Here is a 17,041-nt window from a genome sequence, read left to right on the forward strand (position 1 = left end):
GCAAAGACAGGTAAATTTGGACATTTTTAGACGTGTTAAAGCAATTTTGTATTGAGAAGCAGACAGAATGTTTAGACGTATTCAGAAAAAGAAACAATGGATACCGAAAAAGCTGCATACAGTATAAGATGAATCATCATTACAACACAAAACCCTACAGGATCATTCTTACAATTCTAATTGGTGGAAGCTCAGTTAGCTACCAGGAAATGATTGATTTTCCATCAGAGATGCTTTGTTAATTTCATTGCATTGCAAGCAATTTTAACACCTTGTGATATTGCTATTATAATCCATTAAATAAAACAGCAATTTTTTCTGCATATTTCATATTATACAAATTAACTCCTTGGTTAAAAATGTTACTTTTCCTCATATCTGTGTTGCAGGGCAGGGCAGTTAATTACCTAGCCCAATAGTTGAAAAAACAACCCCACCCCACTCTATTTTATCACCTATGGGTGAAATCCTGGGCCTACTGAAGTCAATTAACTTCAGTGGAGCCAGCTATCTCCAATTCTGCAAACACTTAGCCACATGAGTAATTGTTCTGAAGTCAGTGGAACTAGTCATATACATAAGTGTTGGCAGGATGAAGATCTAAATTTGTGTACAACTTGCATGAAGCTCATAAGGATATTTTCACATAGTTTATTCAGAAGGATTGTCAGATGTCCCAAAACTAATAGTGATGGGTTTAGCAATACTTGAAAATAATAAAAGAAAATGGCTAAGACAAATGTATACAGCATACACTTAAGGATGCAGAGTGTACATTGTTTTTTTATTTTAACACAAATAGCTTTGGCTTTATATAAACTCCATACTGAGACTACTTTTGGAATATTTTATTTTATTGCATTTTTATTATTGCCACTTAGTATTTATTAACCTCAAATGGGTAGTCTATTATGTAGTATTTATGTAGTAGCATGCACAGCATGGAATGAATGAGTATGGATTGGAATTTTATAACTCTAAATCAATTAATAAATAACACAAGGTCCTAGACACTTTAGCCGCAACCCTGCAACTGACTTAATTGGGGCTCCACGTGGGGACAAGAAACCAGTTGCAGGTTTAAGGTCTTTTGTGGGAGGTGCTGTAGAGATCAAAAATATGCAACAGGAAGGACAAAGATAGAAAGAGAGAAGATAATGTGTGCTCATGAGTACAGCGCCTTCTCCAGTCCAGGACTTTGTCCCTCCAGGTTAGCTTGTGCCACGCTGGCTTTTATTCAGAGGATTAAACAGAGTCTGCTCCCTCCAATGCTGTTAGTTCAACAACCTCCACAAATACTAAATTCACATTAAAATAATACAAATAAAATGTAGAATGTAGCCCTGCCATGAGTGCAGGGGACTGGACTAGATGACCTCTTGAGGTCCCTTTTAGTCCAACGATTCTCTGATTCTATTTAGAGGTCTGACTATTTGGTGACATTGGCAAGATTTGGCCAAATCTTGCTTCCTAGCATCAAAGGATTCAGAAAAGGCCAATTTAGGAAAACTTTCTCTACACATGAACAGCTAAAATATGGTGAAAACTATCTATGCCAAAAATGGGAAAAAATATATTGCAATGAAGATCAAGTGGCACCTGGACAATTTTCTAAAGGAAACATTTTTTTTGTTTTTAAATACACAAAATGGGCCTGATTCAATTTTGCTATCACCACTCAAGCTGTAGGACCCCAGACATATCAAGTCTGTTAGGGGCAGGAACGCAGAAACCTTGTACCTTGTTCCACCTCCAAGTCCAATTCCTGCAGCATGCATAGTGGTTAGTGAGTGGGTCATATAGTGGTAGTTCCATCTCACAGTATTCAGTGACATTGTCCTATACCCATATCGTAATGCAACTGAGCAATTCCCTCCTCATTTTTCTTGCCCCTGGTGGGCCATACTCACCATGGCTGGTGCTGCGAATGAGTGGGGCTGTGCACAAGCATTGCGAAGCAGAAGTGTTAATAAGCATGTCTTGTTTAAAACTTCAGGGGAACAAGGGAGGGGAGTCCTGAACCTTAACTTCTGCTTTCCATTGTGATTACACTGACAATGGTACCTCTGTGTGTTTTATCTGTAGCTGCTGCTGTTGTGGCCTCGAGTGGTTTTCCGCTCCACACCTGTGGAACGCCTGAGCCAGATAAGGAGAAAGAAGAGGACTTGGGATGACATGTTCAGTGAGATTCTGCCAGCCCATTCTGCATCAGACCATGAGGAGAAAGTCTGGAGGGTGAATATTGCAAACTGTATGGAGAAGGAAAGCGCAGACAGGACAAAGGCCCAGGAGTCCCAGCAGGAAGAGGAGAGGGAGATGCACCAGGACATAATGGGGTTTCTCCAGCAGCAAACACAGATGCTGCAGACTTGTTGATCTACTGTAATGGAATGATAAACTGTATTATTAAATTGTTCAGCCACAAGGTGGCACTGTGTGTAAAATACCAGCAATAGCTGGCAGAGCATTAGGGATTTTAGGATGAACTCATCTGATGTGTACAAGCAAGCTCTGTAGCCAGTCCATATCTGGTACAGAAATACGACACCTACCGGTTCACCTCCCTTTGCAGTCTACGGAGAACTCCATTTTAGCACCTCCCTACACCATCTCTCAACATTCCATGTGGCCTCAGGAGCCGCATCACCTGCCACCCCACACCGGGGGACAATAAGGACAACCACAGCTTCACATCCACTGACCTGTGAGAGCCACGGCTGCTGTATGTGTAGCCAAAATGGACATGAATGTTCTTTCCCCTTGTTAAGTTCTCTTCCGTTAATTTGTTACGTTATGAATGTATTTACTTTTAAATTGCACAGATCTTTTTTGCCCTGGTTTTGTTATTCATAAAATTCTATATTTTTGAAAACTAATTAATCTTTATTAGTTCCCAACATATGCTGCTAGATACCTAGAAGTACTGAAAGCACCCATTTACTTATTATTGTACAATGTGACACAACTCGTAGGATCAGTGACAAACACAGTGTGATAATCATAAATGTACAGCAAGCAACACAAAATTAATAGGTGCATTGACAATGTTATATTCAGAGATGTACATGAAGCACCACACAATTCCTAACAGGCCCCAAAATTGCAGGGGCAGGCACAGCATGGTCAACCACAACACATTACGGTGGCTCACAGCTAAAGTGCTCTTTCACAGCCTCCCTGATCTGTATAGTTCCGTGTTGAACCCTTATGTCTGGCTGCTCAAACTCAGCAGTCAGCTGCTCCACCTCCACCCTGGTGGCAACTTTTCCCCCTTTGCCTCACAGATATTATTATGCATGACAGAGCAGGCAGCTATAACCATTGGCATATTTTTCTCAGAGAGCTGTAATCTTGTGAGTTTACAATGCTATTGTCCCTTCAATATACCAAAAGTACATTTAGTTGGCTTTTTGTACCTGCTGAATTGGTAGCTGAATCTTTTCTTGGTGCTGTCGAGGTAGCCAGTGTGTGGCTTCATGAGCCAGGGGAGCAAGGGTAGGCTCGGTCCCCCAGGTTCAATATCACCGATGGTAATCCACCAGCTTGGAAAGAAAGTTCCCACTTGCAGTTTTCTGAACAGTCCTGTGTTCTGAAAGATGTGAGCATCATGCACCTTCCCTGACTAGCCCACACTGATGTTGGTGAAGCATCCACGGTGATCCACCAGCACTTGCAATAGCATAGAAGAGTAGCTCTTTCTGTTGTTGTACTCTGGGGCAAGGTGGGCTGGCGCCAAAACAGGGATGTACACGCTGACTCTCTCCACCACAATTCAGGACCCCGTTGCTGCAAATCCACCCTCTATGTCCTGCTCATTGTTGAGAATCACAGTCCTGCATAGCAGGAGACCATTAACAGCCCCTGCGAGGATTTTCCAATTATAAATGATTTCTCACTGACTGACAGCAATCCAGCATTGCAAATTTCCACAGTACAATCATCAGCTTTTATAACAATTTTATAGCTTTATAAAATACTCTGGTTAAAGGCATGCTGGTATTGTTTTTTTTTTTTTTAAGTGTTTGTGTGTCTGCCATGTGCTTGAGAACCACAGTACTAATTCAAACCCCATTGACTCAAATTGGCCTTAGCCACCCCTACTGGGTTGAACGGGGGACTCTTTTGACTACAGTGATCCTGTGAATGTTGGTACAGATATAATCAACCACTTTAACCTTAGGGGCCCATCACAGATAAAATGTTTTATATGTTTGTCAATAAAAGCTGATCAAATAGTGGATGTTCAGACATAAGCAACAATGGGATCGTATGCTCACGTGGTAAAGAGAGTTTACTGATCTGTTTCTGCTGAATTTTGTGCATCTCTCTTTAAGGCAGCAGATACACTGCTTGTCAGTTTGTGAAAATTTTGCAGGCAGAACTGCTTCTATGCTGCTGGTTTCCTGACAGTTGCTACAAAGTTACTATCCAACTTTTAACCTTTTAAAGAGCAGCTGCCACCCTCCAGCATAAATCGTGTGACCAAAATGTAATGTATTATAGCTGTCAATGTAATAAAAAAAAAACCAGGAATAAAACAGAACCTTTCCTACAATATACAGTAGAAAGTGAAGAGATTACATCTCTGACAAGGACATGCAATAATGTAGGGAAAGTACAAAATATATTCTACTGCCACTTTGGATATTTCTACTAAGTCTCAAAGAGGTTTCTAGGCTTAATGTAAGTAAAGTAGATTATGGTATTGTTTTTTCCACTGCTAGGTTTTCCATACTTCTGCATAAAGCTGATTTTATTAAGTATTCTATCAAGGATAATTTTAGTGTAACTTTTCAATTTGGCATGCAGTTCCCTACAAACATTATTAAGATATCGACTTTTTGTTGTTGTTGTTGTTGTTTAAACTTATATGGTTGTCCCAATAGGAAAGGGAATTGATTTTGAGATAGTGATGGGCTCAAACTACAAAATTCAGATCTGAATTTCAAACAGCCCAATGTTCAGGTGTGTTCTGAGCCAGTGTTTGGATTGGGTACTCTCCATTTACTATTCATGAAAATAATTGAGTATCCAAAGAAGTTAGGTAGTGAACTACCACGTTTATACAGAGAAAAGGTGAACCACATTACATGCATCTGACACATCTTTTCAACATGACTACTATGTTATCAACTATGATAGCCTAGCTCAGTTTAATCTGTTTTGCAGAAGACGCAAGGGTAGATCTGATGTCAATTATAGTGTGGACTTTCATCACAAGGATTCTTATTTGATATCTGAGTCATTCTTGCCCAAATCCCAGTGCAAGTAATTAAGTAGCCTGTCTTACATTTTTGGTAGATTAGCCACTTTTTTATTAGTTCACTTTTTTATATCTCTCAACAAGTGAAAATTAGGTCAGATATTTTCCCAAGGATTTACTTTAAAAGGTTTTTGTAATGTAACTTTTTAATTGCAGGTATTTGAACAATTATGAAATTTGTCAAGTATCAAGGGGTACCGTGTTAGTCTGTATCCACAAAAACAACAAGGAGTCTGGTGGCACCTTAAAGACTAACCGATTTATTTGGGTATAAGCTTTCGTGGGTAAAAAACCCACTTCTTCAGATGCATGGAGTGAAAATTACAGATGCAGGCATTATATACTGACACATGACGAGAAGGGAGTTACCTCACAACTGGAGAATCAGTGTTGACAGGGCCAATTTGATCAGGGTCGATGTAGTCCACTCCCAATAATAGATGAGGAGGTGTCAATTCCAGGAGAGGCAAAGCTGCTTTTGTAGTGAGTCAGCCACTCCCAGTCCCTATTCAAACCGTTGACTTGAAGGTGTAAGTTGTCCCCAAATCTGAAATGATTGTGAGTGAGGACAAAGTCACAAAGCTCAGCCACCAGGTGTGCTGTGGCCTCATCAGGGATACTGTTCTTGACAGCTTGTAGTCCATCCTCATGTGGAATATTGGTGTAAAGAGCTTCTACATCCATGGTGGCCAGGATGGTGTTTTCAGGAAGATCACCAATGCATTGTAGTTTCTTCAGTAAGTCAGTGGTGTCTCGAAGATAGCTAGGAGTGCTGGTAGCGAAGGGTCTGAGGAGAGAGTCCAAATAGCCAGATAATCCTGCTGTAAGAGTGCCGATGCCTGAGATGATGGAGCGTCCAGGGTTTCCAGGTTTATGGATCTTGGGTAGCAGGTAGAATACCCCTGGTCAGGGCTCTGGGGGTGTGTCCGTGTAGATTTTCTTCCTGTGCTATAGCAGGGAGTTTCTTGAGTAGATGGTGTAGTTTCTTTTGGTACTCCGCAGTGGGATCAGAGGATAGTGGCCTGTAGAATGTGGTGTTGGAGAGTTGCCTGGCAGCCTCCTGTTCATAATCCAACCTGTTCATTATGACTACAGCACCTCCTTTGTCAGCCCCTTTGATTATAATGTCAGATGCTATTTCATCATGTTTTAAAAGGTTACCATTTTTCTAAGTCGTAGTGCCTTATCAGGCTACTTTGGCTGCAAAAAATCTTTATGCTCAATTTTAAGTAAGTGATTAAGCCATATGGGATCTTATTTTGAGGTTCTTTTTATGAACAACTAGTGCTGGGGCACTAAAAGCATTCCATGTGGATTTTGCCAGGAAACTCCTTTAGTGTCCCTCATCACTATGGGTAATAGACTTAACGTAACGGGGGATACTTAAGTCATTTCCATATTTAAACATTCTGTAGTTAGTGATTGAAATAGATGGTTTAGTCATGAAATGCCTCATCTCAGTACAGAAGGCTAGTGGTATTTCTGCATACCATGGAAGTTGACTCCCACAGTGCCTTCTCTCCATGCCCCCCACCTTCTTCATGTTACTAACAACATTTACAATAATTAATTGCAGGGGATAGAGGTGGGTGGGGAGAAGAGGTTCCTTTTCCAAAAGAATTTACTGAATTACAGCTGCTTTCCAGAAACATAGGTGGTAGAGCATACTCAAAATAACATTCATCTGGAGGCTAATTATTGTGCATGACTCTAGTCTTCCCTTCCCCACCAGGATAGGTATGAAGTTTAAAATTGTCTTCTGTATGGATTTAATGATTTTTGGCATTGCACAGAACAGAAACCTCTGTTCTAGAGCAATAATGGACACAAGATACTAGATCAGACTGCAAGTCCCACAGGACTGCCCCCAAAATTTCAGGCCATGCACATTCGTGTGCCTTTTTCAGTGGCCTGGAAACCTTTGCTCCACAAGGAAGTAATGTGGAGGCTTAATTAGTTGTGGAGATGAGGTCCATATAAACATTATATAATGTTTAAAATATAGTGATTTGTGAATGTTAGATGAAAGGCGCTATTTAAGTGCTAAGAATTACTGAAGAATTTGAACTTGCTTGACTGAATTGTTAGGCAATATAGACAACCTCTATAAAGAAACATCCATTAATCTCTTAACATGTTTTCACAATCGAGAATTGTGGGGCAGAAGTGTAAGGTTATGCATTTAGGGATAAATAACAAGAATTTTAGTTATAAGCTGGGGACACATCGGTTGGAAGTAACGGAAGAGGAGAAGGACCTCGGAGTCCTGGTTGATTGCAGGATGACTATGAGTCGGCAATGTGACGTGGCCGTGAAAAAAGCTAATGTGGTCTTGGGATGCATTAGGCAAGGTATTTCTAGTAGGGATAAGGAGGTGCTGGTTCCGTTATACAAGGCACTGGTGAGACCTCATTTGGAGTACTGTGTGCAGTTCTGGTCTCCCATGTTTAAAAAGGATGAAATCAAACTGGAACGGGTACAGAGAACGGCCACTAGGATGATCTGAGGAATGGAAAATCTGTCGTATGAAAGGAGACTCGAGGAGCTCGGTTTGTTTACCTTAACCAAGAGAAGGCTGGGGGGGGATATGATTGCTCTCTTTAAATATATCAGAGGGATAAATACCAGAGAGGGAGAGGAATTATTTCAGCTTAGTACTAATGTGGACACTAGAACGAATGGATATAAACTGGCCGTCGGGAAGTTTAGGCTTGAAATTAGACGAAGGTTTCTAACCATCAGAGGGGTGAAGTTTTGGAATAGCCTTCCGAGGGAAACAGTGGGGGCAAAAGACCTCTCTGGCTTTAAGATTAAGCTTGATAAGTTTATGGAGGGGATGGTTTGATGGGATACAGTGATTTTAGTCAATAGGTCAATAACAATGGTCAATGATGGGATATTAAAAATTACTACAGAGAACTTTTCCAGAAGGTCTGGCTAGAGAATCTTGCCCGCATGCTCGGGATTCAGCTGATCGCCATATTTGGGGTTGAGAAGGAATTTTCCTCCAGGGTAGATTGGCAGAGGCCCTGGAGGTTTTTCGCCTTCCTCCGCAGCATGGGGCAGGGGTCGCTTGCTGGAGGATTCTCAGTGACTTGAAGTCTTTAAATAATGATTTGGGGACTTCAACAGCTGAGTCAAGGGAGAGAATTCTTCCAGGAGTGGGTGGGTCAGCTTTTGTGGCCCGCTTCATGCGGGAGGTCAGACTAGATGATCATAATGGTCCCTTCTGACCTTAGAGTCTATGAGTCTATGAGGTGGGGAGAGTGAATGGTAAACACACAATAAATCCAATATTAGATTCCTTCTGGATAATATGTTTTTCTTTTTGTGAAAGAAGTAAAAGCTTTTCTTCTCACCTCATAAAACTAAAGATTAATAGGGGGGTATGTTCTTAACTTGCAATTTTTATGTCAGTGAAACTCAATATGTATTTTTCTAATTTTGTTTTGAAAAAATATTATAAGCTAAAAGGCCTTCATACATACTTTGTACATACACAAGCTCACTGATAGGTGGTGCTGCTGGGGTAGAAACTTAGGCTTGGTCTACACTAAACCCCCAAATCGAACTAAGGTACGCAACTTCAGCTACGTGAATAACGTAGCTGAAGTCGACGTACCTTAGTTCGAACTTACCGCGGTCCAGACCCGGCAGGCAGGCTCCCCCGTCGACTCCGCGTACTCCTCGCGGCGAGCAGGATTACCGGAGTCGACGGGGAGCACTTCTGAGTTCGATTTATCGCGTCCAGACAAGACGCGATAAATCGAACCCAGAAGTTCGATTGCCTGCCGCCGAACCAGCGCGTAAGTATAGACAAGCCCTTAGATAAACTAACATGCAAATTCAGTTCCAGTTGTAGAGGGAAAGTCAGCTATGGAGATCTCAGCATGTTTTTGGATATGGTAGCTGCTTCATGTAGTATTCAAAAAGTAAGAAAGCCTATAAAGAAGCAATATAGTAACACTTATGTTGTACAATTACATACCTACTCATGCATGCATAGTATTCAGTAGACACAGTTTTTAGATTTGATTTTTGCAGATATTAGGGCTGTCAAGTTATTAAAAAATTAATCACGATTAATTATGTGATTAATCATGTTGTTAAATAATAGAATACCATTTATTTAAATATTTTTGGATTACTTCTACATTTTCAAATATATTGATTTCAATTACAATACAGAATATAAAGTGTATAGTGCTCACTTTATATTTATTTTTGATCACAAATACTTGCACTGTAAAAAAGTATCAGAAGAAATAGTATTTCAATTCACATAATACAAGTACTCTAGTGCAATGTCTATCATGAAAGTTGAATTTACAAATGTAGAATTATGTAACAAAGAATAACTGCACTCAAAAATAAAACAATGTAAAAATCAGTGCTTACAAGTCCTCTCAGTCCTACTACTTGTTCAGCCAATCGCTCAGACAAACATTTGTGGGAAATAATGCTGCGCATTCATAGGCGACGGGTGGAGCCCCCACTTCAGGGAGGCTAGCCCCCAGCTTCGCCGTTTCCATCTGCCCCCCGTAACCGGAGCCCCGAGACGCCGCCCCCCCCCAATGGCTGGAGCAACAAATCCCTCCCCCCAGCCCAGAGGAGCCTGGTCCAGCTGCATCCATGCTGTGCCTCCCCTCCTTTCCCCAGACCCCAAGCCATCTTGGAAAAGCTGCAGCACCTCTTCTGGAAGAAGAATCTTTTGATATGCCCCATGTAAGTTCCGGAGTAGCTGAGAAGGCATTAGTAATCTCTCTGGAGCCCAGGGAGATTACAGATGAACTCAGGAATCTGAATAGAACATACCTTTTCAGGCACCTCAGAACCTGCATGGGGCATAATAAAGTCAAAATTTCCCCCGCCAAACCTGCAACCAGGTGTCCAGCAGCAGCGGCAGCAGCAGCCTCCCCTGGCTTATTATACCCTCTGCCCATGTGCCCGCTTCTTGTTTATAATGTCACCTGAAAGTGAGAAAAGATGTTCGCATGACACTGTTGTATCCAGTGATGCAAGATATTTACATGCGAGATGCACTAAATATTCATATGTCCCTTCATGCTTCGACCATCATTCCAGAGGACATGCGTCCATGTCCATGCTGATGACAGGTTCTGTTCAATAATGATCCAAAGCAGTGCGGACCTATACATGTTCATTTTCATCATCTGAGTCAGATGCCAGCAGCAGAAGGTTGACACTCTTTTTTGGTGATTCAGATTCTGTAGTTTCTGCATCAGAATGTTTTTAAGACTTCTGAAAGCATGCTCCACATCTCGTCCCTCTCAGATTTTGGAAGGCACTTCAGATTCTTAAGGCTTGGGTCAAGTGCTGTAGCTAGCTTTAGAAATCTCACATTCGTACCTTCTTTGAGTTTTGTCAAATTTGTAGTGATAGTGTTCTTAGAACGAAAAACATGTGCTGGGTCATCATCAGAGACTACTATAACATTAAATATATAGCACAATGCAGGTAAAACACAAAGCACGATACATACAATTCTCCCTCTAGGAATTCAATCACAAATTTAATTAACACATTATTTTTTTTAACAAGCGTCATCAGCATGGAAGCATGTCCTCTGGAATGGTGGCCGAAGCATGAAGGGGCATATGAATGTTTAGTGCATCTGGCACATAAATACCTTGCAACACTGGCTAAAAAAGTGACATGCAAATGCCTGTTCTCACTTTCAGGTGACATTGTAAATAAGAAGAGGGCAGTATTATCTCCCGTAAATGTAAACAAACTTGTTTTCTTAGCGATTGCCTGAACAAGAAGTAGGACTGAATGGACTTGTAAGCACTGTAGTTTTACATTGTTTTACTTCTGAGTGCAGTTATGTAACAAAAAAAGTCTACATTTGTAAGTTGCACTTTCATGTTAAAGAGATTGCACTACAGTACTTGTATAAGGTGAATTGAAAAAATACTATTTCTTTTGTTTATCTTTTTTACAGTGCAAATAATAATACAGTATAAAGTGAGCACTGTACACTCTGCATTCTGTGTTGTAAATGAAATAAATATGTTTATGAATGCAGAAAAACATCCACAAATATTTATAATAAATTTCAATTGGTATTCTATTATTAATCGTGTGATTAAAACTGTGATTAATCGCAATTAATTTTTAACAGTGATTAATTTTTTAGAGTTAATCGAGTGAGCTCACTGAGATTAATTGACAGCTCTAACAGATATGCATATGATGAATTATATGTGAAAATAAATTCCAACTCATGTCATGGTTATGAAATTATTCTATAGGAATGTCACATCTCCCAGATTTCACTGATATTTGCTAAAAATAAAGCTATCAGGACTAAATTACCAAGATGATTACTTCTACAGTTAAGTGCATTTAATTTGTTTTATTAAGCATTCTAAGCTTGCAATGTTCTTTTAGAATTAAATTCTATATTTACTGTATATATCATGGGATTCTTAAACATTCTGGAATCTTTGCAAAGTTATGAATATCAATATAAGCTAGTTTTGTTGTTGTTTTGTTTTCCTTCCAGGCCTTCTTGATACATTGTATAGTTGTTTTTCAGTTTTGCTGCTCAAACCAAATATTGCATCACACCATGTTTACATGACCAGAGGACATCACATTAGGAGCTCGTGTTCAGTAACAAACTTAATCACTAAATGCTTATTTTTGGATACTTGATTTTGTATGTAAGCAGAGTCTGAATGAGCTCTCCCCTGACATCTAGTGGTGAGTTGTGGAAAAGGATTTCAGGAGCTGATCTCGTTTGCATGGGCACGCACACCCTACCTAGGTGCTCAGCATGATGGGATTGCTTGCCCAAATGGTCATTTTTGGCTGGTGTGAGATCCCCAGTCTCTTTGTTATTGGGGCAGGAGTAATAAAGGGTTGTTGTCCTTGTTGTGTGAATCAAGGACAGCAGAACTGTACTTGGCATTTCCCAATTGAGGAACTCACCCTCAACTAAACGGCACTTGCTAGGCAGGGGACATGGGTTCCAAAGCCCAGTGAGTTGAGAGAGAGAGAAGGAGTTGGTCTGTTTCTGCTATTATGAGACCTAGGAGACAAGGGATCAGTTCCCTGCTCTGCCACAGATCTCTTTGGGAAACTCACTTAGGCACCTAAATACTTTCTGGGATTTAGGCCTAGCTCCCACTGATTTCCATTAAAGGGGAGTTAGGTGCCTAAATACTTTTGAGGATCTGGGCATTAGTATCATTGCACCTCAGTTCCCCAGCTGCAAAATGGGGATGATAGCACTGTCCTACTGCACAGGAGTGCTGTGAGGACACACATTTAAGATTGTGGAGTATTATGATACAATAGGAATGGAAGTCATGTAAGCACCATAATAATAATAATGGATAGGCAGACATGCAAGTTTTACTTAAACCCTGTAAAAATATGTAGGTTAATAGCATGGTCAGATTTATACATCATGTTGCCTTCTGGATAGAGGCCAAACTTGGAGAGATTGGTATAGGCTGGGAGCATTCCCAAGATAATGTTCAGCCTCAGGGTGAGGGAAGTATGACAAGGACAGAATGTGCATGTGGAAAGACCTTGTGCTACATCATGCACTGGAAAAAGTGATCAGCCAGGAGAGTGAGTAGCATTTCCAGCACAGAGCTGGTGCTCATGCCCTTTTGGCTATGCAGTCAGGTAACAAAATAACTCTAGCACAAGCACAGCAAGGAGGAAATGATTGAGGAGGAACTATTTGTGTTATGGCTGTGCGTAGAGGCCCCAGCTGAGACTGGGGTCCCACTGGGTTAGATCAGTGGTTTTCAACCAGTGGTCTGGGGAACTCCTGGGGGTCCACAGACTATGTCTAAGATTTCTAAAGGGGTCTGCACCTCCATTCGATATTTTTTAGGAGTCCACAAATAAAAAAGGTTGAAAACCACTGTTAGGTGGTGTATAGACAAATAAGAATGGCCATACTGGATTAGACCAAAGGTCCATCTAGTCCAGTCTCATAGTAACACACAGTCTCTGTCCCAAAGAGTTTACACTCTAAATAGCAAAACAGACTAAAGGTGAGACGAAGTATCCTATTTCAGAGATGGGAATCTGAGGAACTGACAGATTAAATGACTTGTCCAAGATCACATATGTAGGGTAAGTATAAAATGAAAGAATTAAAGTTAGCTTAAGTTTAGTTAAGGAAATATATATGTGTTGTAAAGAAAGGCCCTGACTAGCAAGCAGAAGGAAAGTCTTGAAAATCATAAGTGATAAGGCCAGAAGGAATAAAGTAGGGATGATGTCTGGTCAAAGAATAACTAATGAGATTGGGGAAGTTTAAAAAAAGAAGGCCTCTGACTAATAGGGGTGACTGCAGATGGTTTTAAATCAAACCAAGAGAGTCCATCTTAAAATGAGCCAACATGACCTTTCCCCAACCACCACACCAGTGTTAAAGGCTGTGTGAATCCAGGTGCACTGGGAAAACAGTTGGGCAGCAAGAAAGCGGGGAGGAAAGGCCTTGGGAAGAGAGAAGTTTGTAAATCTTATCTGGATTAAGCCTAGAAATAAGGGTGAACTGTCTCCAATTGGTTTTTAGCTGAAGTCAATGATTGGCAATGACATCACTTGTTTGTTAAAGGGTATAAAAAGTAAACTCTTAAAAGGTTCATTGCTAATACCTGTTGGAGCTGACCAATATGGGTCTAAGCACCCAGAGGTTTAGCCCATTTGTAAGTATCTTGATCAAATGCTTATAAAAGTTTTGGGGTTTTTTGGATTAGTAAATTGCTTATTATTTAGGCTTTTTAGACATGTTTAGAGCAATTGTATAAGTATCATGTGGCCTTTGGATTTACTAAAGGAATTTATGGTTAAATTAGTGTTTAGCGGTTTCCCATATTAATATTTTCAAATGTTATTAATAAGGCTCTGTGTTTGTCATGGAGGTCATGGAAGTCACGGATTCTGTGACTTTCCGTGACCTCCGTGACTTCTGCAGCGGCCGGCGCACCTGGCCCGTGGACCACCTGAGAGCTTGGGCAGCCCCTGGGCCAGGTGCACTGGCCACTGCTGGGGCAGTCTCGGGCCCCCCCTGCCCTCCAGCAGCAGGAGTTTGGGTGTGGGGGCTCAGGGCTGGGGTGCAGGGCTGTGCTTAGCTGGGGGGCTCAGCTTCTAGCTCCATATGCTGCCTCCGCCTGCAGGCACCACCCTGGCAGCTCCCATAGGCCGTGGTTCCCAGCCAATGGAAGCTGCAGAACTGGGGCTTGGGGCAGAGCGGAGGCAACATGTGGAGCTAGGAGCTGGAGGTTGCTGCTTCCCAGGAGCTGGGTAGGAAGTCTGCCCCAGCCCTGCCAACCCCCCCCCCCAGCACCTGCGGCGCCCCCCCCAAGCACCCCACCAGCACCCCCAGACCCCCCCCCCCCAAGTTTTAGTCAGGGGTTTATAGTAAAAGTCATGCGCAGGTCACTAGCTGTGAATTTTTGTTTACTGCCCGTGACCTGTCCATGATTTTTACTAAAAATACCTGTGACCAAAACATAGCCTTAGTTATTAATAATTCCAGCAACACAGGAATGCTGCAGCAACCCTGGGATATGAACCCGGATCTCCTGAGTCCCAAGCCCTTCTTATAATCACAGGACCAGCCTTTACCCCAAGAGTTAAATATTGGTAAAAGCCTTCAACAGTAACTAATACCCTGACATCCATGCACCTTTGCCGCTGCTGAGCAGGGCAGGGTGAGACAAAAGCCATTCCAAGATGACCCTGGTCTCTACTGACTCAGAACACAGACAAATCAAGCAGTAACCAATAAACAATCCTTTTGCAAGAAAACAAAACCAAAAAACAAACAAAAAAGCAACATCTGGAAGATATAGTGACCAATTAGCATTACAAAATGTATGGACACCCAATAAATACCTGCATAAAGCCGATAACTATTGTTTTACAAACATTAAAAATGGGCATTTCTTTAATATCCTGCTACAAATAATCAGTTTGCTTTGCAAAAAAAGGGAATGGAATAATTATTTCTGTTCAACAATATTAAAGTGCCTTCTACTGTTGTATGTATGTATCTGAGTATTCAGGAATAGGTAATGACTATTCAATACTTCTGTTCTCCCTCCTGTGAGATAGATTTCAGGAGCATCGGGACTCCAGTTACTAGAATTAAGGGACTTCAAGATCACATTTGCATGACTAAATGTTGCAATTGCCTTTTATAGTTTGATTAATGTTATAGATTTATTGTGAGGCTGATGAAATTGCATTATATATTAAACTAAATGTCACATGTTCTCCAGCTGAGAAAAGGATGCATCAAAGAAGTCTGCTGAAATACATGCTCAAAATATATACTAGATGCCTTTTTAGAGGCTTAGAAGCTTTAAAAATTTTCACCTGATGTGTTGTGCTATTGCCAAGTAATCAGCAGGGGTCTTGCACTAAAAAAAGAAAAGAAAAGAAATGAGAAAATAGACTCTGGGAATATACTGAGGTAGTGCAGTAGGTGAACAGAGGCTTTGACTAATTTAATGCCATTATTCTTCTATAACTAATACACTCTCCAATAATTCCACATTATCCCAAATACCTACAGTCCTCATTAGAGCTATGATAAAAATGTCACAGTACATTTTCTCTCCCTTCTAAGTTCCCAACTCCCTTGCTGCTTTCTGTGCGGTGGCTTAAGCAGAGTAAAACTATAGTGCATTAGAACTCCCAGTAGACATCAGTGTTTTCATAGAATCATAGAATATTAGGGTTGGAAGGGACCTCAGGAGGTCATCTAGTCCAACCCCCTGCTCAAAGCAGGACCAATTCCCAACTAAATCATCCCAGCCAGGGCTTTGTCAAGCCGGGCCTTAAAAACCTCCGAAGAAGGAGACTCCACCACCTCCCTAGGTAACGCATTCCAGTGCTTCACCACCCTCCTAGTGAAAAAGTTTTTCCTAATATCCAACCTAGACCTCCCCCACTGCAACTTGAGACCACTGCTCCTTGTTCTGTCATCTGCCACCACTGAGAACAGCCGAGCTCCATCCTCTTTGGAACCCCCCCTCAGGTAGTTGAAAGCAGCTATCAAATCCCCCCTCATTTTTTCTGTTGTAATAATAAACTCTTTGCCTTACAGGGGCTCTGGAGTCCCCACAGTTACCAAGGAAAACCAGAAGGACAGTAGAGGTGGGCAGTGGAATGCAGTCTTGGCTAGCAAAAAATAAAAAGTAACTTCTTGGAGGGCGACGGAACGTGTGGGACAACAGACATGTGAAGCTTTGCTTGTAACATTTCACCAATACAGCAGGCAGTGCCTAACTGTTAAATGATGAGGACTAGGGGGGGGTGAAATTCCCCTGTGGGGAAGTTTTTACAAAATTCTTCACCTTCTTGTTACATATCTGATAAACTGTCAGAGACAGGACTCCAGACCAGATGGACCATCGCTCTGATCCAGTATAGCAATTTCTTTGTATTATTATTCCAAAAATGTAAAGCAATTAACAGAACCAGTAAATAAAACACATTGTAAAATATATTTCAGATTTTTAAAATAGTTATTTTACCAGCTGTTTATAAGTGTGTTGGAAATTTACTGCTTAGTGGTTTGAACCTGCAAGCTATTGGCACACAGAGCTTCTACTGAATTCAGTTTATTTCCTTGCTGATTTTTCCTTCCACATCACTGTAGGTAGCTAGCTTATTATTTTACGGTGTCTCATGAGTGCGTGGTACTGGCACTGATTTTATTTTTTTAAAGAAAAGACAACATAGAAGCATTTACTTGGAGGAATGTAAGGACATAAG

The sequence above is a fragment of the Chrysemys picta genome, chromosome 3, assembly GCF_011386835.1.
Source record: "Chrysemys picta bellii isolate R12L10 chromosome 3, ASM1138683v2, whole genome shotgun sequence".
NCBI classification, from domain to species: domain Eukaryota; kingdom Metazoa; phylum Chordata; order Testudines; family Emydidae; genus Chrysemys; species Chrysemys picta.